Source organism: Pipistrellus hanaki (assembly GCF_964339955.1).
Source record: "Pipistrellus hanaki genome assembly, chromosome: 18".
NCBI classification, from domain to species: Eukaryota; Metazoa; Chordata; class Mammalia; order Chiroptera; family Vespertilionidae; genus Pipistrellus; species Pipistrellus hanaki.
Window position 1 is genome coordinate 11184862 of NC_140520.1, and position 24430 is coordinate 11209291.

General features: G+C 48.2%; 1 protein-coding gene across 1 annotated transcript in view; it reads left to right on the top strand.

Moving 5' to 3' along the window:
• The window catches only part of NGF (nerve growth factor), a 48129-nt gene that overhangs the window by 17944 nt on the left and 5755 nt on the right, over nt 1–24430 (top strand). Inside the window, exon 2 of the mRNA XM_084865405.1 lies at nt 23136–23259. The gene's annotated coding sequence lies outside the window, so the exon portion shown is untranslated. The remainder of the gene's footprint in view (nt 1–23135; nt 23260–24430) is intronic.

Genomic DNA, 24430 nt, shown 5'->3' on the forward strand with positions numbered 1-24430 from the left:
TGGTGACAGTGAGTCTCCAGGAGGCGTCCCTTAAACGCAAACCCAGGAGCAATCAGGGTGGCACCGCCAGTTTCTCACAGCTGGACTGGAATCCACTTCTCGGGGGCTGGGGCTGAGCGCAGGGCTGGGAGAAGGGCTCCCCAGACACCTGTGGGAGGGCAGGAGGGAGAGACCAGCAGGTGGGCTGTGGTGGGGAGGCGGTGAGCGGGAGTGCCTGCTGTTTGCAGGTGCCTGTGAGTGGAGAGCGGAGGAGACAAAGGAGAGAGGGCGGCCGGAGACCACAGGTGTGGGAAAGAGGCTGGCACAGGGTGAGCCACCCACAGCACCGCAGACCAAAGCTGGGTGGGCGTGAAGATGGCCCCCAGCTGCCCTGCAGAGATGCTATAACCCTCCCTGTTCCTTTGCCGACACTGCCTGGGAGCCCAGGGCTACCTGTGGACCCTCTGGCCCCGGGCGGCAATTCAGGGGCCAGGGCCGGGCACTGTGAATAGTGAGGTGTCCGCAGCCAGCCTTGTCCAGTCATCGGGAGGGCGCTGTGGCGGTGGTACAGGTTGTATCCTGCACAGAGCATCTAGCCGAGGGGGTGAGTCAGGGCCACCGTCCCCCTGGCACAGAGCTGAATCTGCCTGAGAAAAGGGTTTTCGTTCTGCTAATTCACACGAGGGTTTTCATTCTGCTAATTCATGCGGCCCAGCTACAGCCCGACTCCGGGGAGCCCCCAAGGGTCCTGGGAGGGAGCCCCGAGAGAGGATGGAAAGCCCAGAGGAGCAGGGAGGCAGCACTAGGGAGGGCCAGAGGAGGGACAGAGGTTGAAGGAGGGCAAGGTGAAGTCTAGTGCTACCCACTTAACCCGGCCTGCAAGAGCCAGCCCGGGGTTACCCGCTCACGCCGCTGAAGTAAACGCATGCGGTCTGGAGATGAAGGGATGTTTTCCTTATTAACATTGAAATAATTCACTTGTTTATGTTCTTGTGTTCGTTGTCTAAATATTGTTAAATAAAGTATCTCATAGCTGATAAGTAGCCAAACATGGCAGTGAGCACGGGCCTGCTGCCAGCCGCAGGGCTGTGCTTCCCTTAGACAGTGAGCGCCACTTGCTGCCCCAGTCGCTGGGCTGGGTTCTGGCTGCGGCTGGGCTGGGTGATGGCTCTTTATCAGTCCCTGGCGAGGGGCACTGGGAGAACGTGCCAGTTATTCTCTGTGGTCACGTCCCCAAGCCCGTGGGTGACAAACACAGTGGCATTGTTTCCGTGAGTGAGTCTTGTTTTCCACGTGTGGGCGGAATTCCAGACTTGAGAATTCTGCATCCAGACTTCCATAGATTTCTTTATTCTAATTGAGACAACACAACTAATCATACAGAACAATGCCAGCCTGGCCTCTCTATGCTCCAGAAGGCTCCGGGTCAAGAGCTGACCTCGGCAGGGACTGGACAAGGTCCAACAGCAACCTCTGTCTTCTGTTGTCACGGGAGGAACCACGGCGCCACGAGGCCCACGTTCCGTGGGCGTGTGGGGTGTGGAGACAGAGCAGCTGTGCCCGCTGCCAATGTGCTATAGGACAGAGCCGCTCTCCGGGCTCATTGAAATCAGATGCCCAGCACTCGGAGCTGCCCTGCAGACAGATGGTGGCTCCGGGCAAGCACCACCCCATTGGAAAATTACAAGGCCCGTGACTCCACCTCCTCGCTGCCAGGCCAAACTCCATTTTTACCTACTGGGCAAGAGAGAGACCTCCCTTCTCCATTCACACGCTCCGAGGGGCCAGGCCTGTGTCAAAATAAGATCCTTTAGAAAACCAAAGCAAAGTATAGAAGGGTGCATTCTAAATGTAACATTAGTTATTCCTGAGTTAGCATTAGCTATCTCTGGATTGGAAAAAAACACGATAGAATATCTGGAATTTTGCATACTTGTTTGAGAAAGTCACACTCAATCCCAAAAAATATTCCATTTGTCATAAACAAATCTTGAGGTTATGGGGAAATTATGTGTGTGTGTGTGTGTGTGTGTGTGTGTGTGTGTGTGTTATCCGTTGATAAAAATTTGCCCTAAAATGCTAGTTAGGTAATAAACTATTTCAATTGCTCTAAGATATAGAAGTTTAATCTCAGTGTATTGACACTCTGAGATTTTCTAGGTTAAAATGATGTAATCCGGGTAAAGCACTATTAGAGTGTATCTGTTGGTTAGTTTGTTTATGAAATTCAGCAAGGCAAACATATATATTACCTCAGTTTCCTCCTCTGTGCAAGAAAACAACTGTACTCATAGAGCTAGCATGAGCATTAAGTGAGATCATCCATTTAAAGTATTTACCAAAATCCCTGGCATATACACAATATTTGATACATCTTAGTCATATTTGATAGCTATCATTAGTCATATGAAAATGAAATATATATATTCATTGAAATAAATATGTATATTTTAATTTTCTTTTAAAGATAAGAAAAAAGTGGGCAGATGAACAGATATCAATTGTCTTCTCTTCAGAATTCACCTGAGGTTGATGTGAGTGTGGAAGGAAGATCCAGGGTGAACTCAAGTCCTCCCACCCTAGCAGGTCTTAGATCTCTTCCCAGCCACCCTACAAGTGGTGCTTTATTTGGTGAGGCAGGGATCAGTGGCTCACGAGCCACATGCGGTTCTTTGGCCCCTTGAGTGTGGCTCTTCCACAAAATACCACGGCCTGGGCGAGTCTTTAAGAAGTGGCGTTAGAAGAAGTTTAAGTTTTAAAAAATTGGCTTTCAAAAGGAATTTCAATCGTGGCACTGTTGATATTTGGCTCTGTTGACTAATGAGTTTGCTGACCACTGGTCTAGACCATTGGACAGATGAGGAGACTGAAGCCAGAGATGTGGTGACATTACCCAGCGTCCCAGAGTAAGGGAGACAGGACTGGACCCTGAGGCCCTTGCCGCCTGTGAGTCTCTTTCCTGACAGATGGTCCCTCAGTTTCTCTGCTGGTTGATGTATGATGAGACTGACTCCCCACTGGTTCCTGATCCCACCCACAACATCACAGCATGAAGCACAGCCCTGGGTGTATGTATAGTAGGTGGCATTCCAACTTCGCCGTGGTTTGTGGGCTTTGATGTGACAGGTGCATGCATGGCCGTGTAAAGGTTTGGGAGCTAATTAAGACAGAGTCTCTGCTTTCAGGAACCTTCCAGAGACTTACCAGGGAAGGTGCAATGGCAGTTAAGGGGGGGGAATCTCATAGAGGGGAGACTTGTTCAATTTCATCTACAGAAGAATGAAGTCAGAAATGGAATCCCATAATAAACCTTGGTGCCCTCGTTCTGCAGGCTCCTTAACCAGATGAGTTCCAAAGCGAGGTATTTCCAAAATGTAGCCCTTGACCTCTCTGCCTGATCCAAATTTCTGTATTAACTGCCTACTCAGACTCTCCCCTTGTATGTCTAGGGATCTCAAATTTAAGATGTCTAAACCTAAACCTGTCATTCTGCTCTTTACAACGGCTTCCTCCCCAGTGTCTCCATCTCAGCAAAGCACACCTCCATCCAGCTGGATCCTAAAACCTTGGAGATCTTTGACTCTCCACTTCCCCACTTTTCTACATCACTTAGGGAACCCTATTCTTCCTGTTCCTCCCACCTACCCCCCTTACAATGTCCTTTCACCTCCTCGACACTGCCATCCTAGCCCAGACCGCCACCTCCTCTCACCCAGATTATGACAAGAGCCACCTAACCGATCTTCCTGCTTCCACTCTTATCTCCACCGTGTGGGCTCAGCCAGGGTGTTCCTTTAAAAGCGTATCAAGACAACTCATTTCCTGCTCAACACCATCTCATGGCTTCCTTTCTTCTTTAGAATAAAGCGCTCGCCAGGATCCCTAAGGTTCTACAACAGCTGGCTCTGTTTGAGTCTCAGATCTCAACTTCTGCTACTCTCCCCGGTGGCGATCATCTGCCCCAGCCTCAGGGACATGGCGGATGTTTCTGCCACACATGCTCCTGCCTCAGGACCTTTCCACTGGCCACCCTCAGCCACGTTTCTGCAGAGCTGTCTCCCATACTTCATTCAGGTCTCTTTATAAATACACCCCATCCGAAAGACCTTCCCTGACCAAATCAGCACATCCTCAACTTACAATTCCCAAATCCTCACCAGGCTGTGTTTTTTCCACCAACTAACTTTTGGTTGCTCATTCGTCCTGTGTTTTCTGTCCACCCCACTTAGAATGTAAGCTCCCTGGAAGCAGAGACTCTCCCCACGCTGTTCACTACTGTATCCCCACATCTGCAACAGGCTATTAACACACAGTAGGTGCTCACTATATATTTGCTAATCAAGTGAGTCGATAGTATACTTTCACTCTGATTCGGGTTAGTTGTTTGTGCTTCTCTTATTACCCCGCCCGGACCAGCCTCTTCCCCTCCTAACTCCTTCACTTCCCAGCATGCTGCACCTGCGAGGCCCAGGTGCTCATTACATGTTTGTTGAATTCAGTTGAACAGGTGCCAAGCACTAGCCATAAATTACGTGACTTAAGACCAGTTCGTATTGTCTACAAGAGGCATTGTGTCCAAAGGGCGTGTACATTCTCTGAGAGACGGTCTCTGTGTTTCGTTAGAACCCTGGACACAGGAGCAGCCCCAGCAGAGCAGTGCACAGTGACCTCCTGTCAGGCCTGAGCAGGCGGAGCCCAGCTCTGGGGATAGCAGCGAAGTAAATGTGACTAAAGAGCTGATGGGAGGGTCACAGGGGCCGTCTTAAAGGGGAGGGTGTGCCATACACCCACAATCGCAGCAAGTAGACAAATCTTGGTGAGTTAGACTTTTGCTCCTGCCTCATTCTGCCACATTCCTAAAGAAATTGACAACTTCATTCCTCAGCGTTGGAATCACATCCAATGATTCCCAGGAACGGACTGGGTGGAGTCTTTCTGTAATGCCATCCTCAGGACTCATGCCCCCAAGGCCCAGTACACAGGTGCTATAACTGGCTCTTTTGTCAGGGGTCCAGGTATAAAATTCATGGGCACAAGTTGGGATAGAACATGACACAATGTGCTAGGAATCATTTTACAAATTTATCTTAAAATCAAAGCTACTTTGCAAAAATGGGTTTAGCCCTGACTTCAACTGTACCCTCAGGCTCAAATGTTTAAATAGAAATAATTCATAAAATGTGTCACCGTCTGCTTCTATTTGCTCCTGATGGTAATAGAATGTTACTCAACTCCCCAGTTCACCATCAATTATTTTTAAACTGCTTTGTCTCTTAATAAAAACCCTTTTGGGGTCTGGAAGACTTATTTCAGAAAGGAAAAATAACTGTACGTTTGAAAGATATATTTAAAAAGGAAAGCATTTTTAACAAAGGAACACCATCAGACCTGTATTTTTTGCTTTTACCTTTCTAGAGGCTTGGTCCCATAAGGGATCCTCATAATGGGAAGCCATGGAAGGAAACCTACCCAAATCAAAGCAAGCGCAGACTTACCGAGAAACAAACAGCCGCTCTCTCTGCGGCCAGCAGCCTGCTGGGAAGTTATCAAGCCCCGTTGAGCAGTTCAGGGCAAAAGACATTTAAAAAATAAAAGTACAAGCCCAGTGGGAATATTAAGAAAAGACTCGTCCAAATTTTTAAAAAATGTGTGTCCCAGGCTCAAGCCATGGCCACAGGCCAAAGCAGGGCTCGCTAAGCCAGAGCTACAGAAGGGCCGTTGAGAAAAGCTACTTAGGGCGGCACAAAAAGTGCCCTGGTCCTTCCTTCATACAGGACTGGCCCCAAAGGACAGGCTTCCTTTGTACTCTCTCTAGAAGATCCCCAAATCGTAACTCTTTGAGCTCCGGCATACTAGTTTTCAAAGCATTAGTCAACTCAAGAAACTCTTTTCTTTGGATAGTTAGACTAATAATTCTCAACGTGGATTTCTTGGTATCTTAAGTCAAATTTATGTTACCAAATATTTAATAAGATATGTTTCCATGACCCCAAGTCCTTCTAGACCCATATTAGAATATGGGAAGCTCTGATTAAAGAGAGCTATTTCTAACCCAGCAATTCCCAAATCCATTTGGCCATGGAACCCTTGTTTTACCAAACCTCTTTGGACATCCCAGGAGTGGGAAACATCGGTCGAGACATTCCTGTGGCTTCAAGGCCAAGATCAGGTCCATTTCCCATTGAGATCATCCATTCACTTATTAAATGGGCATTTACTCTATTTGGCTTCCACAGGCCAGGCTCTGCCTAGACACCAAGACAGAGACAGAGAAGAAAGTGCCTTCTAGGTTCCTGCACTCAGGTCGCTGTCCTTGCAAGGGTTCAGGTACACAAGTGAACAAACATCAACGATCTTATGGGATACACCTTCTCTGAACCCCCATCAGTGCTGACAGTCTGCACAACACAATGTAGAACCCAAGTTATTCGCTAAATAAATACTTCCTGTGCACTTGACTTATCTCCTCCCCGTATTGTTTATTACTTGAAGGCAAAATTCATCTTTATACTTGCCTAGTATTCTCTATGGTACTGAGCACGGTGTTGGGCACATCGTAGGTCATCCAATGAATGCTACTTGATCGATTAAAGACTAAATTAGATGATCCCTGAGTCCTTCTCAGTTTTGCAGCGTTTCTAAGAGTCTTCCTCAAATACTGTTACAATTCTATGCCTCAAAATTATGGTGAACCACAAAAATATTGGCTAATTCATTAACTCCGGTTTTCCAGGGGCTGTCTTAATGACATGGAAGGAGCAAAATCAGTGCACGCGCCCCCTTCCAAATAAGCAAGCCACAGCAAACTAAAGCAATTTACACTCTGCGCATAGACACAGCTGAAGTGTTAAAACTTAGCGATTTGACCCTGTCATCGGAGAACAGCCAAGTTTCCGATTTTACATATGGGAATCCCGAGTGAGACTCCGCGAATGTTTAGCTGTTCATCGTAGAATTTAATACAGATTAGGGTTAGCCACAATTGGTAACACTTGGGGAGTTGTTAATTTCTCACTGGCAATTTCACTGTGAACTCCCCTCATAAATTTCAGAGTTAAACTTGGCACTGTCATGCAGATTTTATGCACACTTATTTGGTTTACATATGCTCAATGGTTCCTAATTGTATGGCCAAGAAACGATGCTTTCTATCTTTGAGGATTGTTCAGAGCCACGGAAACTTAACTTCACAAGTGAACAGAAGGTGACTTGAGTGGGGTGAGTTCCATTGGGTTCTATTACGATAGGATAAGCTTTCTCCACCTCAGCTCTATTCGCATGTTGGCCCAGATGATTCTTCACTGTGGTAGGCGGTCCTGTGCACAATAAGATGTTTAGCAGCATCCATGGCTTCTACCTACAAGATGCCAGTAGCACTCCCCATCCCCATCAAAAATGTCTCCAGATGTTGCCAAGTGTCTCCTGGGGTGGTGCGGGGGGTCAAAATCACTCCTCGTTGAGAACCACTGGTGGTAAAAGAATCCCCGGTGATTAAAGTCAGTTCTAGGCTAATGGCCAGTGATTTGTTTCACTTTGTGGGCTATCTGTCAGTCTGTGCTTTGGGCCTAGATCACTCCTTTTCCTCCTGTGTGGCCAGCCACAAGTTACCGTATCTCAGCATCTCAGTGCCCTTGTCTCTTGGACAAGTGTCAGTGAGCGACACCGTGAAAGGCCCCTGGTATATGGCTGGGCAAGTGGCAGGCACGGACTGAATGTTGGTGGTTCCCCTCCGCCTCCTCCCACTGCTCCTCCCACTGCTCTCCCCCAAAACTGGGGTGTACAAAACCAAGCGATATGCGCTACAAATAGCTTGGTGGTTTGTTTCCAATTTCTTCCTCCCATGTAACAGATAATCAGAAGCCGACATTATATCCAAACCTTATGTGAGCTTTGGAGTATGCAGCCGCCTCCGTCAACAATAGATAAAGGAGAATCTGGGTCCTCAACCCTTCACGTTCATGGCCAAGAACTGCCAAATGCAGGGAATGTGTCCGCAGACGTCCGAGCCGTCCAGCGGTTTCTCATTCTCTGTTCAACGTGATAAATCTGTAACTTGAGGAGACAAAGAGGCTGCTCGCAGGTTGAGCGCGTCCGCCACCTGCACCCGCCAAAAGCCACGGAGTAAACCTGGGGACTTAGTCAGCGGCGCTGGCCGAGCCGCTGCAGAACGAAGCAGCTTAGACCAGGCACCAAGGGGCGAGCCCTGACGTGGGAGGGTATCTGGTGTCGCCCGAAACCTGAAGGGTTTACAGAAAGAACATATGGAAAGGTTTATGGACTTTACTTTCATTATAAAGACATTATAACAACATTATGAACCACTTGGAAAATGAAGGCGAGGAGGCGATCGCCAGACCCTCTAACACTCCCTACAACTGGTTTCGTTTTATGTATTTACTTCCAGGCCTGGCTCCTAGGCGCATGTGATTTCCCTGGGCTGCAATGATTTCAGTCTTCCCGAACCTGCTTCTCCCTCACCTCACACTACAGCACAAGCGTGTCTCCTTGTCCCTATTGTCTTCACCGTGTTTCGTATTTAATGACTACAGAGAAGTTCCTGAGAATTTCCACAAAGTCACTAACTCACAATCCCATTATTGAAGAACACTGGGGGTCCGCTTTTGCAATTATAAATCGTTTACCAACACACACAAAAAAATCACGAGTGTATCTTTTTCCCTTTTAAGACTATTATATTAGGATAAAGTCTCAAAAGTGGAATTCATAGGTAAAATCTATGGGCATTTCAAGAGTTTTAGATAGAATAGTGTCAAAGTATTTTAAAATACATTGTTCTGATTATAAAAGCTATTCATGGATCATTGCAATAATTTAGAAAATATGGAAAAGAATAAACAAAAATTACCCATGATCCTCTAACTCAAGTACCGCTAACATTTGCTGCATTTTCTTCTAGTCTTCCTCCCCCCAACCCGTGTCTGCCTTTAACATATGCATCTACTTAAAATTAGCCTTATTATAATATTACCACGATGAGGCGTCCTGGATGAGCAGTTATGTATGGCACCAGCCTCAGTGAGGACAGTCAGGTGAGGAGCTTGAGTCTGCAGGTCTCCACCTCCCAGGCTCACTTTGTGGAACGTGAAGAATCACCCCCACGGCTGACGCTATGATGCATTTTCTCTTTCCCTCCTTTCCTTCTTCCTTTCCTGCCCCCTTTCCTCCTTTTAGTTGTCCTAGTTGCTTATGATTGAATAGACTTTTAGTTTAGTACTCTTTTATAAGAGGCCATTCTCCCACACTGAACAGGGCTCATGATGGAAATCCCAGCTCAGTAGGCAGTCCTTTTGCCGGATATTCTCAGATCCAGCCCTCATGTGCTGAAGACCCCAGTTCTGCTCATTCATCCCAGTTGTGTCTCCCAGAACGATGGAGAGCAGCTCTTCCCCCTCCCCATGTGAAAGCTTTCCTGCATCTGTACCATCCCTACTCCATCCTGTTATTACTGTTAGGGGGTGGTTTCCAGGTGCCCACCTTCCTGGTTTGCCCTTAATGCTTGCGGTGCCAGGAAGAGAAGGACTCACTCACTGGCCAGGCAGCAGTGCCAGGGAAATGGCAGTGGCGCAGGCAGGATGGAGACGCGGCCTGCACCCCAGACTTACGCATGGCACCTGGTGGAGCGATGATGCAAGCCCAAAGTGAAAGCCAAGTACATCACCATTTATCTGTGCTTGGCTTTGGTCTGGGGTTTTATTCATGACAGAGGACTTGATGGAACACAGTTTACACTCTAAGGAACTGCAGCTGGATCGGAGCATCAATGGGAAGCTCCAACACCCCTCGAGTTGTCTTTTTATCCTTTCCACTTGCCATTTCTTTCCGAGGAGTTTTCTCTGAATCTGATAACAGTGAGGTCATTTCATCTCATTTATCTTAAGCGCCAGTCTGGCACACCCAGCCCGGCGGCCCTGGGATGGAGGACTCTGAGATGAGCATGCTGCGTAGTATCCTGGGACGTGGCCTTGTCCTAACCTATGGAATGAAGTCACTATGTCACTCTGCCAAGCAATGTTATCACTGGGTTTGGGCTCACATGGAATTTTTCCAGTAAAAATCATATCCTAATAGACTGTTAATTGAAAAGTATCAGCAGGATTATCTGGTATGGTTTCCAGAAGCCAGTTTGACTAAATCGGGGTTCGTTGGGGGAGTTGTTAGTGGCTGTGTAGCTGTTGCTCAGGCTGGTTCTCTAGGGACACCCGTAGTCACATCTCAACACACAGACGATGATCTGTGCGAGGGTTTCTTCCACTTTCCTAAACTGAGGCCGAGGCCATCTTCAAGGTCCGTTCCCAACTCTGCCTTTGTTTTCCATTTCCTTCTCTTGCTTGTTCCTCTCTCGGCTGCTCCCCTCTCTTTCTGTTGCTCTTTTGCCTGTTGGGTCTCTCTCTTCACCCTCCTTTCCTTGATCATTCATTGTCATTTTGTTGCCCTCTCTCACCCCTCCTGTACTGTTCTTATTCTTTCTCCCACTCCACTCCTCTTCAATTGCTGTGTACTCTAGGCCCACCTTCCTTCCTCCACATCTTCAATTTCCCTCCACCATGACATCAGACTTCCCAACAGCAAGGCAAATCCCAGCTCAGTCAGCTCTCCCAGTGCCTCCCAGTGCCTCCCAGTGCCTGCAGGTGTTGGGCTGGTCTGAGTTCATCTGTTCAAGACTCATCCATTCATGCCACAAGCACTCAGCACACTCTAAACTGATCGGAAATGAGATAGGTTTCTCCCTCTGTCCCTGACCTGGGCTCAGCCCCAGGCTGGCCCCTAATTGGAAGCAACAGATCCAGCCCAGAGCCAGGGCCATCCTTGGTGCCAGCATTACTCAGATTCCATTGGTGCCCTGTGGGACGGGGCCAAGCCACATAATTCATGGCCAGTGTGTGCCCTTCTCATATGTCTGCCAAAATGTCACTGTGGTCCCATAGGTGACAGCCAGTGCTTCCTGGTGAAGAGCCTTCTGATGACTTGTCCCTTCCTGCTCACGCTATTCCTTAGACGTTCAAAGGCAGTGGCCCTGTCTCTTTCAAAGAGTGTCTGGTGGCAGTAGGCTGGTGGGCCAGGTTTTCACCCCAGACCTTAAAGCGGAAGTCACCATTCTGCTGCACTCAAAGCAGCATGATTCCTAATCTAAACCATCTCCTCGACTCAATATGACAAATCAGAAGGAACCGCTTCTCTTCTGTCTAGGTGTCCTGTCTCTTTCTCACAGTCTGAGATTCTCATTCTTCTAGAAAAGGACTATTTTCTAGATGATGAAACAATGCAAACAACTATGTCTTCCTGAAAAATACACAGATGGTAACTCAACTTTCTCCTCTTGCCTTTGACTCACTTCTGCTCTATGAAGTGCTCACTGCCGAGAGCACAGAGCCTGGATGAGGGAATCCTGACCGAGTGATTCACAGGGTCCTGGGAAATAAAGGCAACGATTCACCAACTGAACTCGCTTCTGAATGCCCGTCCACTGAGGCCCTTCGGCACTCCATCTCTTTGCATCGCTGCTCAGTGTTTATCACTTCCCTCCCATCCCTCAAACCAAACTCGTCGCTGGGTAATTTCTTGTTTTAGAAAGTGACAAACAGAGCAGGCAGAGAAAACACTGTATATTTTGGACTAAAGATGAAATCATTAGGGTAAGTTTCTATTCTCGGCGCCTGGAATTTTACTCTGGTTCTGATTAAACTCAACAAAGATATTACATTTGATGTTTGCCTGTGAATGCATGAGGTGGTTTTCTAGTGCATGTCCATGAATGGCAATAGTAACAGACCCCACTTGGCTCCACCAGCCTCAGGCTTGGTCTTCACGCCCAAAATGCCAACCAGCAGAGAATCCCACCCCAGTCCAGAGTGAACAGATCCTGTCTTGGCTGCCCCCCTCCCCAACCCTCTCCCTGGTCTCACAATTCACAGTAAGTCTTACCCAGAAAATGTAGGAGAGTAAATGGAATAGCCACATTCCTATGTTTACAAACTGCCCAGTAAGAAACAACCCCACGTTCTAAGCATCTCTCCTCTGTGCCTACATTTCTGCCAGAACCGTGGGTCTTCCAAGAAGCTGTTTCCGGGGGGATAGGGTATCTCGGTGAGGAGGGAGCATGGTCTGTGGTCACCCTCAAGGTTGTAAACGAGAAGGGTCTGGTGACAGACAAGTGGAGGAGTCAAGGCAAATTACAATTAGAAAATCGGTACTAGATTCTAAAAAGAAATGAGTCAAGTCAAGAATAGAAAACATGCAGAATCCTGTCCATACATTATCCATATCACAGAAGCAGAAATGGACCCTCGGTTGCAAAACCCAGAGAACACAGACATTGCTCCTTTGCCTGGTCAGATTTTGAACAGTCCAGAGCGGGGTGAAGGGGAGAGGACCAGAGAGTGAGAGACCTGGGCTTTTTCCATCCTCCCCTCCCCTAGGCAGGGTGGCTTTGCACTTCCCCTCTGCATGCTAAGTTGAAGCTCCTTACCTATAAAATGGGGATGATACTGACCTCAGAAGATTTTTAATAAGTATTTTAAAAGAGGATATATAGAAATCCCCCAGTATAGTGCCTGGCATGTACAACACAATAAATGTTGTTATCAGTGGTAGTAATTGCATTCACTTCTAGCCCACAGTTTATTCTAGGGAAGTTCTTAACATATATTTTAACACATCATATTACATTACATTGAACTTTACACCTAAAATATGGGGTAATTCTCTCCTAATCACTACCTCTCAGACAGCCTACGGGGGCTCCTTGGGGACTTCTATCCCACCCCTTCCCTTTCTCCCCCAAGTTCAAGCTCAAACTTCCAGTGTTGGCATACTCACCCTCATGGCCCTACAGGAAGAAGCTCCCCACTCAGTCTGAACAAGTGGCTGAGAAAGAAGCCTGCCTCCTGGGCCAGTTAGCTGGTGGGTCTATATCCCAGCTGGGACAGAAGGGCCAGGAGAGAGCCTGGCCTTTAACTCTCAGGAAACGCCCCTCTTTCAAATGGGAGCCAATCACTGCCAGGGAGTCAGTCTTGTCGGGGCCAAGGGGAGGGGTGAGAGAGAGCGTTCCTTCCTGCAGACCTAAGCACAAATCCACTTGTCTCCAGGGGCAAAGACGCAGAAAAACTCAAAAGTGATTGGCAGAAATTGTGCACTTCTCCTTAACTCATTGCATCAGGCAAACAAAAGAAGCTGCCTCGTTTTGGAGGACCAAGGCCCATAATTCCTCATTTACCTTCTGGAGTGTGTGTGTGTGTGTGTGTGTGTGTAAACATAATGTCCTTGTGACAGTCATAGATATTCCTCTTTGGAGATAATTGTATCAAGGTCTAAACTGAATAATGTTGACATCTACATTTTGGGAATACAAAGTTAACACAAAAATATATCAGGAGAAAGAAAATTTAAAAAAAAAAAAAAAAAAAAACACAGCTTCCAGAATGGTTTCTGCATGTACTATAACAGAATATATAGGAAAGCAATGCTTTCATGAATAGGCCCAGTTCAGTTGGGTGTTACATGGACCAAAACTGTTCATCTACCTACTCTGGAAGAGACTAAGTGACCCCCAGGCTTGCTCATTCTATTGACAGCTTAAGAGAAGGCCTTGGGGAACGAGTTCTCTAACTCCAGGAAGTTCTTTAATCCTTTGGTTGTGGTGGTGGTGGTGGTGGTGGTGATGGTAGTAATGGTGATGGTGGTTTTGAAGGTGGGAGTGGTAATGGTGATGGTAAAATGGTGCAAATGGTCATGTTGGTGGTGGTAACAAGTGGTGATAGCATGGTGGTGGGAGGAAGTGTTGGAGCAGATGATGGTGGTGATGATGGTGAGGCAATGATGGGGGTGGAGGTCATAGTCATGGTGATGGAAGTGGTTGATGGAGATAATGATACTATGCTCTATGGATCTGAACTGGGCGAGTATAAATGCTGTGGTAGATTTGAGGCGGCGGGGGGGGGGGGGAGACTCAGACTTACTGAGCACAGAGCAGTTGGCAGGAGGAATCTTGTCCGTAACTATAACATGTGCCTTTGGAGGTGATTCAGGGACATGACAAGCCAAACAGAGATGCTTTGGCAAATCTATCCTGTTCTACGGGTTGTGGGTTTTGGGGGTTTGTTTGTTGGAATTTTTGTTTGTTTGTTTTACTTTTAAATTTTTATTTTTGTTTCTTATCCTTAAAAAAAGTGTGAATCTATATTTTAGGATATGGAAACCAGGTCTGTGGGTTAGAAAGCAAAGTAAAAACAGTTAAAAAGAAAGCCGGGCTGCAAGTCCTGGACACGAGAGGTGGACAGGATGCAGACTAGAGAGGAGAGACCTTCCTACACAGTGAAAGGAAGTGTGGCTTAGGCAGAGCTTGGCAAGAACCGAGGTCAATGCACCATCACACAGGAGGGGGAGTGCCCTGGGTGAGACCGATGGTGAGAGCTGGAGATGGCCTGGTGGCTGTGGACGAGGTAGTTGGGGCAGTCAGTCAAGCCCCCTCCTTCCTGGGGACAGAGGGTGACACTCCTGACAAACAGGGTGGAGCGGGTCCCTGGAAGGCCCTGGAGGTGCAGCGCCCTCGCAGACAGAGGCCTGGTGCCAGCAGCTCGGCCGGTTCACAAAGGAAGGAGTGAAACACTAGCAACTGGTTTTCATTATCATCATGCAGCCTCCACCCTCTTCTGTATGTGTGAGCTCTGCTTTCTTTCTCGCTTTTTTTTTTCATCTTTCCAGGGGTGGTAACTAAACAATGAGGTGATTGCCATCCCAGTGGACCGCACATTACCAGCGGCTGCGCTGGAGCAGAGCTTGCTCCAGAGAAATTCTGGACAAGAAAAATAAGCAAACGGGAAACAGGAAGGAGTTGGCTTTGTCCAGCACCTGTGAGTGCTGTGTAGTGCCCGTGATGAAGGCGGAATGAGGATCTACTGAGCTCAGCCTCTTAGCACCTCAACAGTGCACCTGCCAGCCCATCGAGGGGGCGTGCTCCTTCAGTGAAATGGCACATTGCCAGGGTGGTGGGGGCTCACCCAGTTACCCAGGAAGATAAAGTAGGGCCACGTGTTCTTTCCCAAAATAATATGAAGTAGTAACTCGCTCTGAATAAGCTGGGTGCAGCTGTGTGAGGAGTCTTCAGTTTTGTTCAGTAAACAATCATTAAGTGCCCAGTCCAGGCCCATGATAGAAAAACACCAACGACCTCAAGAAGTCAACCATCCAGCTGCTGCCTAAATGTGTCCCAAGTCCCTGGACCGTTGAGCATACATTTGACAATGAGGACACTTTCCTGATGTATTTATTCCCTTGGAAGGCGGCAATTGCCTATGCTAAGATGCTGTTAACTCTATGGCTCCTGGCAAGTGTTTGCGTTACCCAAAGAACACTGTGCTGCCGCCATTACCCTTCCCCACACCCCCCTCCCCCCCATCTCCCCAACTAGCTATAGCGAGCAGCTTCCTCTGTTTGACTGCAACAGGGCTGAAGGAAATAGATCATTTCAAAGGCAACTGTTTCAGTTTCCTACTCAGCATCTCGGTTGGCAAATGATTGCCGATTATTGTCCTGCAGCTGCAGACGGGGCCACTGAGCATGTGCGCGGCCAGCCACTACGGCCACGACTGGGACGCGAAGCACAGAGACAGCCAGATGGGGACGCGGGCTGGGCACGGGCTTCACTTCTGCTCTGCGCCCAGCCTGCCAGGAGCTCGCTGCCTGATGACAGCTGACTGTCGTTAATGATATTAAGAATAATAGCTAATACAGGCTGTCCCCAAAAATGTTTACCCACTTTGATTATAAAGTCAGTGTCTAGTAACATACAGTTCACTGGAAACATTTAAAAGAATCCACAGAAAGGGATAATTTATTCCCAGTGTCTTCAAACGGATGACCGCTCTGGTCCAGGCACTGCTGCTGACGTGTAAAGCAGTGGAATCACAAGCATTGAGAATCACAGTGTTCAGTATGTGTGTGCCCTCGATTTGTGAACTGCTGCCGTTTTTGTCAATTTTATCTCTTATGTATCCCCATAAAAGAAGTCTAGTGCCAAAACCGGTTTGGCTCAGTGTATAGAGCACATGTGTCAAACACAAGGCCCGCGGGCCAAATCCAGCCCGCCAGGCCTTGCAATGTGGCCCGCACCGCGCTGTCATCACTGCACTCCGCTGTCAGTTTATGACATTGTCAGTTTATGACTGTTCAGTAAACCATTCGGCCCGCGATTTAGGCTGGATTTTAGATTTTGGCCCCTTCTCTGATTGAGTTCGACACCCCTAGTATAGAGTGTCTGCCTGTGGACTGAAAGGTCCCAGGTTCGATTCCGGTCAAGGGCATGTACATTGGTTGTGGGCACATCCCCAATAGGGGGTGTGCAGGAGGCAGCTGGTCGATGTTTCTCTCTCATTGATGTTTCTAGCTCTCTATCCCTTTCTCTTCCTCTCTGCAAAAAAAAAAAAAAAAATCAATAAAATATATTTTTTTAAAAAGAAGAAGTCTAGTGGCACTTTAAGATAAATTTTCTTTGTTTAAAGCTTAGCGTGGTTTCACCCATTATTTCAAACCAGTTAAACCTGAAAAGGAGTGAAAATTAAGGGAGTTGTCAGCTGTTAAAGTGTGTGTACATTTTGGGGGACACCCTGTATTTAAGTAGCACCAGCAAGGTGCCAAGCACTGGGCTAAATGCTTATCCTATTTCATCTTCTCAAGAGCCCAAGGTGGAAGGTATAATTCTTCTGATTTTTGAGTGGAGACATCGAGGCACAGAGAGGTTAAGTGACTTGCTAAAGGTCACCCAGCTGAAAACTGGTGGGGCTGGGATGAAACCAGCTCCAGGCCTCGAGCCTCCATTGGCCATCTGTCAGGGGGAACCAATGGACTGCAGAGTCATCAGTGCCCTTTCTTCACGGCTCAAATGTCTAATTATGTAAAAGAATAACGGAGGTTCTGAAGTTGGTTTCTATTCTTCTGAGTCTTAAACATCCAAGCTTACCTCTTTAGAAGCAACAGGGTGAGTGGCTGAGATTTCTCTCTCTCTCTCCCCGCCCCCCTCACTCTGTCTCTGTCTCTGTCTCTCTGTCTCTCCCCACCGCCCTCTGCCACCACCACCATCACTATCATGGTTGCGTGGGGAAAATTTCTGCCCACCCTGTGACTGTCTAATTGCCCACAGTGTGCCGGGACCCTGGGGACAGATGCACTCTGTGGGCCTCTTGTAGCTCCGGAGTGAATTTCCTAGTGTGGAGTGTTTATTCTGTTTATGTCACGGTCAAGTAAAACCTAAAGGGAGAAACACTAGAAGACTGGGAATGTTCTGAAATGTAATTATGTGAGACTCCAGTGACTTTAGAAGGGATGGCAGGATTCCACCGCCCCGACCTTTCCTCCCGATAGAGCGAGGTGAAACTCCCCGAGAGAAGCTTAAGGATGCCCATCAAACAGCCCTTCGGGGCAGCTAACCACATCGATGGCATTCTGACAGTATCTCTTCAGAGGTGTGTGTCCCTGTGTGGTAGGATCCCATTGGGACTGGGGTAGTTTCAAAGCCATCCACTGGGAGCAGGAGTCACGGTGGCATCTGGCGTGGCCTTGGGACTTGGTTTCCCCTGGGGATGTTTGGGGCTGGCTACTGTGGTCCTTGTCTTCTCGGAGGCAGGCTGGTTGAGATGCACCAGTTTTTGCAGTGACCCAGAAATGCCCTCGCCTCACGGACATTTTTTAAAAGTAAATGTGGGATTTTTCTGGAATCCTTATATTCGAGTCCCATAGCTTGTCCCGCATCCCTCTTTTATTGAAGGGTGGACTGCCTGTCTTTTTTGAAAAGCCCCAGAACACTGTGTCTGTGAAACCAGGATTTTCCCTGGTCTTCCTCAGGACTATGAACCTTCAGCTTGTCTGACCTTCTTAAATTACAATACATCTGAGTTGCATTATAGACTTATATGTTGTAACATGGCTTGACCCATTGCTTGGAAAACATACCGCACACTGAGAGGAAGAGGTTAGCTCAAGAAGAGCTGAGGACATTTAATCCTATAAAACAAATAGGATAAAGAGCTTGGGTCTGAGTTCACGTTCACTGGCAGCGTTGTGTTTTCATTCATGTACATATCCCATCCCAGGGGGTCCCCTGAGGTCCGCAGTGGGCTGGGGACCCCGATAGGTGCTGGTATTATTGGATAGACACTTTGACTCCAGCCAACCTGAGAGTCCGCTTTCCCCCCCAGTACTTCTGTGTGCGCCAAGTCCCAAATATGGGAACAACAGGCAGCGAGAGGCCAGAAGCAGAGCTGAAATGGATCTTTTTCGTGTGGTTTAAGGATCAGCCAGTTGGAACCAAGGAGATGTTTTCGGAGGGTCACAGACAAGTTTAAGAAACTATTGGGTTGTTTTGGATACTCCAATGGAGATTACAGATTTATTACTGGAATTCGCTAACTTGATGGGCTGCCCCACAATGACTGTTATTTAGCAGCATATTCCTGCAAAAAAAAATAAATAAAATACTGCCCTCAGCTCTAGAATAGAAGGTCGCTGTGTGTTTGATGTCTATTCTTCGACCACGTTAATGCTGTCAGGTACCCACACGGTGAAAGTCTTTCTGTGGTGCTGGCATTGCACAGCTCAGGAATTCAGCCAGGCAAGTGCCACACAGGCTGGCCCACCACACACCCCAGAGTGTCACACATAGTCCTAGCAAACGCTCTTCGATTCTGAAGCTCAAGGTCAACCAACCACGATAGCTTCTTCCTTGAGCTGCTGGACTCCCCTGGGAAATGGCAGGAAGGGTTTTGTACTTCATCCCAGAATCTCCGAGAGATCCATAGAACCTCTTTTTCAGGGAAGTGTGTGGCAAGGCCCTCTGGAACTGTGCTGATTGAAATTTCCAGTGAAAAGGAACGGTGGTTTTGCTGAACTTGACTGTCTTCCTAAGTCTTTGGTGCCAGGTGCACTATTTTCCTACTGGATGGGCCAAAACCACTAAATAGTTAAAACACATCAAATCATCTTGAAATGGCCAAAATTGAAATTTTTTTCCAAAAAAAAAAAAAGAGCTCCTACTCAGCAAACCTCACAGTCATAATCCATAATAGAAAACTTCTGATTAGGCTAAAAATTGGGAAAACAGACGTGCAGCGCAAAAGACTCCAAATGTTCTCTTTGTGTAGCGGCTCAGAATAAGGACTAACAGAGAGAGGAGCGAATTAGAGGGGATGGTTACAGCAATGAAAACCACAGCAACAGCACAAACAGTTAGGACGCTCTCCACAATGTGTGCTTAAGTGCAGCACGTTTAGTGAGTTTTCCAAGCTCACAGACCGCCAGCAGGTGGAAGCCGGAGAAAGGAGCCTGCACCTCACACCGGCGCTCTGGCACCTTCCGTGTGCTGTAAGCTGCGCCTGGAACTGGCCATGACTTCTGAAGAGTCATCCAAGAGATCTTTTTGGTCAAGCATTTTAATACCCACATCTTGTGTATTAAAAATGTCAGCCGATAATCCTCGGGCTTAATAATAAGCTAGCCGTAGCTCCAACATCAAACAGCATGTTAAATGGTGTGCAAGGAGTAAAGAGAAAACCTTCCAGTTCAAAAATGACAATTATCTCTAGACAATTGGGGGGGGGGGGGGGTTGGGGGGTTGGACCACAGGGGAGATAGGGACAGTATATCCCGCCCCCCCCCCCCAGGGAGTCTGCCAGCTGTATTCTCACACCTTGTTGCCAATAATGTGACCACACCAGACCTTTACATTTGCTGAGCCATGTTAATTTCTTGGCCATTTCTCTTAATTACTAGCTCATCAAAGTCAATGTCAAGCGTCCCATTCACCCTGAACAGCAGTGGTTCTCAGCCCTGGCTTTTCCTTGGGATTGCCTCTGGAGCTTTATAAATAACTGAGGCCCAGGGAGCCCTCCAGACCAGTTAAATCAGAATCTCTGGGGGCAGTACGGGTGTCAGGAGCTCCTAAAAATCCTGTGTCTCTCCCTCCCACCCCCCATGACTCCAGTGTGTGGCAGGGTTGAGAGCCACTGCTACAGAGGGTTTGGGGTGAGGGAGGGCAGCAGAAAGTGGGAGCCGAGAGGGAGGTAGAACCTAGCACAGGATGTGAGCATGGAGGGCTCTGGAGGGAGCTGATGGAAGACAGGCTGCCGTCTCTGAGCCAATCCCCTTCCCTCCCGATAAATCCATTCAATATGTAGTTTAAGGAAACTGACCAGCAGAGGGTCGGTTTCCTTAAACTACGTATTGAATGGATTTTGAACAACTCGCCATTAACCTAAGCTTCTTGGCTACAATTGACCAAAATATCGCTGAGGCCTTAAAAAAGTAGAAGGGATGCTGGGCACGCATCAACAGAGAGGACCGTACTAACAGGCTTAAACTCGGGGATGGGAGGTGCCTGAGAGTTTGCATTTCTAGCAAGTTCCTAGATATTGCCAACACTCCTACGTACACACCTTGAGAATCACTGCCGTAAAGCATGAGGCCCAGGAGAGGAGAGGGCTGTCCGAGTCTAGGCGCGGCACAGCGGTCCTCACCAGGATCCCTCTGTGCCTACAGGAATAGAGCGCTGTCCCGAGAGGAGCTGGGGTTTATTTTCGTGCGCGTATACAAGTGTGAGAGCCATCTGATGAAGTGATTACCTCATGAGAACAGACAGGCCTTTAAAAATAGATACGCCTTTGGGTTGTTTGTTCCTAATATTTTTTTGCATTAGAAACTGGTCATATTTAAATCAGGTTTAATTTTAGAGCCCCAACCTTTACTAGCAGGCGACTGAAAACAATGGCAGCCATGTCTGTGAGCATCACGTGATGTTTCTCACCACGTGATTCTCACAGACATGAGAGAAGACAGTGGACTTCTCTCCCCAGTGGCGAGCCACCTATGCATGCGCTGAACAAGAGAAGGCCAAAGGCCTGGGAGATGCTAGAATGGATCTCAGGTACAACACTCAGGCATGCACCCAGGCAGCATGGCCCAGAGAATGCTGAAATAGGGGCAGGGGACCTTTTGTGGTTGGTCTATAGCTGGCCTCCAGAAAAGCAGGTCTGCTTAGAGGTTGTCGTGTTTTTTATTTAGTTTGATCTTGGCTCTTCTAACCATCTAGATTGGAGGCCATCCTGGCATAGAGTGGAATATCCAGAATATTTCTGGTCACTCTTACTTCTCTGGGTGTTCCCTAGATAAAATGGGGAGGCTTTCTGTGAAATTGCGGTCAGTGGGCGGGTCACAGCAGTGAACTCTACAATCTCATAGGCACCTACTTCTGTATGAGCCCCATCACATACTCCTCTCACCTCCCCCGCCCTCTCCAACCTCCTGCTAAGTTACGTTGGACCTCTCGCCAGTTCTTGAATTCTAGGGCTCTGTGTTTCCTTTCCTTCCCATCTTTCCTCATGAGCTCCTATTCGTCCTTCAGAACCCTGCTCAGATCTTACTTCCTCTAGGAACATATATATGTCTCTGGCGAGTCTGGCCAGGTAAGACCAAGTCCTCCTTCCATCTCATGTCCACTACCCATCATGCTTATCACATTGTGCTAAGTATGTGACAAGTTCCTGTGCTGGCCTTTCCTCGCCTCTAGATTATTTGCTCTTGGAGGTTAAATGTTATATTGTATTATTTGTGTCCCTAACACCTAACCCAGGAGCTGGCATGACACTTGCAGGTTTCATGTTTAATGAATGGAATAAAGGAATTCCAGTGTTTGAATGGGGGGAAACGTTCGTCAAGTTCCCAGTAGGGACATGGGCTAGAAAACATTAACGCTCACAGAGTCGAGGACGATCAGAGCTGGAGGGGACCTTTGCTCTCACCTGTGGCAGTTCCTCGGCCGATGCCGGAGGAGGCTCCTTAAAGATACTGAGTGGCCTACCCTAGAAGGGGAGCGAACTGGACCAAAACGAAGCGTTTCCGGTACCCTGACGTATGTAATATTTTCAACAATAAAGAGTTTCTTAAAAGGAAACAAAGAGTTTGTGGACTAGATCAGATCCCCTTTCCCACAAGTGATGGAGCCAGAACCCATGGAGGCAACCTCTTAGCCTGGGCACAGGACACCCTCCCTGGCCTGTGCTAAATCCAGCCCTGAGAGAAGGGGAATATTCTTTGCTGCAGAATATAATCTTTTTTTGAGAGACTTGGAGTGAGTGTGCTTCTCTAGTAGGAAGGTTTTCCTGGTACTTCCACAGCCAAAAGGATACTTTGAGCAAAGTGGGTAAGAAAGAGGAATGGAAGCACCTCAGCTCGTGATTCTAGCAGCAGGAGAACCACTCAGGGGCCCTTCTACGTCTCTGTCCTCGGCTCCTCTATGGGAGGGACTTGGGGCCCCCTCCATTGGTATTTGCTTCTGTAGCACAAAATGAGAGGGGGTTGAAGGAAGGTGACTGATGGGGATCCACAGTAAAAAAAAAAGACTTGATGGGGAAAGGAGTTGGGGGTTGGAAAGAATATAGACAGGAAGAGTAATGATGTCATTCTTTGTTTTTTTCTTTTACTAGAGTTGCCATACCCTATAAATTCTGCACCAGACACAATAGTTTAGTCATCCATTCATTCATTCATTCATTGGAGTGCCATGTAACTCTCTTGCTTACACCCTTTCACGCCCTTTCCATGTCCCTTAGGGATAAAACCATAGTTCCCAGCTATGTCCCTGCAGACCTCGCTTCTTCTGCCTCATCCCAATTCATTTACTAGGTCTATTGCCCAAACAGTTTGGCTCAGTGGATAGAGCGTTGGTCTGCAGACTGAAAGGTCCCAGGTTCGATTCCGATCAAGGGCATGTACCTTGGTTGCAGGCACATCCCCGGTGGGGAGTGTGCAAGAGGCAGCTAATCGATGTTTCTCTCTCATCGATGTTTCTAGCTCTCTGTCCCTCTCCCTTACTCTCTGTAAAAAATCAATAAAATATATATTTTTTATTTTTTTTTTTTTAAAAAGAGTGAAAGACAGATGCAACCGTAGGTGTGGGCAAGGTCAGCCCCAAGCGGTTTGGGAAACTGGGCTCTAGCTCCTTCCTGAGCTCTGATGCTGACAAAATCCCAGAACTCAGGGAAACGGGGTTTGTCCTGTTGGCACCTCCCTCCCTTCCTGCCTGGGGCTCAGCTCTCCATCTGCCTGAGAATGCGGCAAAGGGCCCATCTAATGCCAGCTCTTCCCTCCCACAGAGTCCTGGCCCGTGGTCGTGCAGTCCAGGTGGCTGGATGGCATGCTGGACCCAAGCTCAGCTCAGCGTCCGGGCCCAATAACGGCTTTTCCAAGGAAGCAGCTTTCCGTCCTGGCCACACTGAGGTGAGCACCGAGCGTGTCCGTCTCACCACAGTTCCGGGCTCTGGAGCCGCCGGGAGGGCTGGAAATGAGCCCCAGGCTGAGGAAGGGGCGTTGGATCCCACTGCTGATCATGGGTTTCCAACACATGTGACTCTCCTGGCCCACGGGGGAGAGGAAGTCCCTGAGAGCTTCCAGGGACATGCTGGGAGTCTGAGCGTCCACCACTAAAGTGACGGGTCACGCACGGGGCCTCACACAGACAGACAGACCCTGCACGCAGCTCCCGGTCTCTCTGGGCAGGCCGCCTTGGTGGGATGCGAGGTCCTTGATCACTCCCATGCCTTTGGCCATGGGAAGGAGCGAGGGGAGAGCCCAGATCTGGAGGCCGAGACCCGGCTCTGAGTTCCTTTCCCTCCAGGTGTGTGCCCATGGTCCAGTCACTCTTACCGTGTCTGCTTCCTCCTCTACAAAATGGGAGCAATCCGGCCCACCTCCCCAGCTTGTGGTGGGGGTTAATGAGACAGTTAAGCCCAAGAGATGATGATAGGACCTCAACTCATTCATTTTAAGATGTGTCTCTAAGCACAAGGATCAGTAGATTCTGTTTCCATTCTGTCCCACAGTGCCCAATAAATCCACAGGTGCCCGCACGTGCCAGCGTGTCCTGGCTGCTTATTGCCACTGTGGGCATTTTAAGCACTTTCGGATCACGTTTACACGAGGTCCAGAAACCTGATAAACTAGATTTTAAAATAACTGAATATCCAAATGTTTCCGGTATCTGGGTTTGTGGCCTAAGGGGGGTAAGACTTATAGTCTGTGAAAAGGGATTTTCGCTTTGATGTTGGGGGGTTGAGTAAACCCAGCCCAGGACTCCAGTGATTACGACGCGTGTGGGGCGTCAGGTCTCTGTCCCCTGCAAAGTGCTGAGCAAAGTCAAGGGCGCACCTGTGGAGTCTGCCGCTCACGCGCTGCACAACCCCAAGTCACTAAGCCTTCAAGGCCCATTTCTCTGCTCCGAAAAGTTCAACGATTTAACTAGATGCGTGGTTCTCAGCATGTGGTCCCCGACCAGCAGCATCAGTATCCCCTGGGGACTTGGGAGAAATGAAGATTTTCGGGCCCCACCCCAGGCCTACGAATCAGAAACCGGGGGAGGGGCCCCGCAGTCTGTGGTTTAACAAATTCTCCG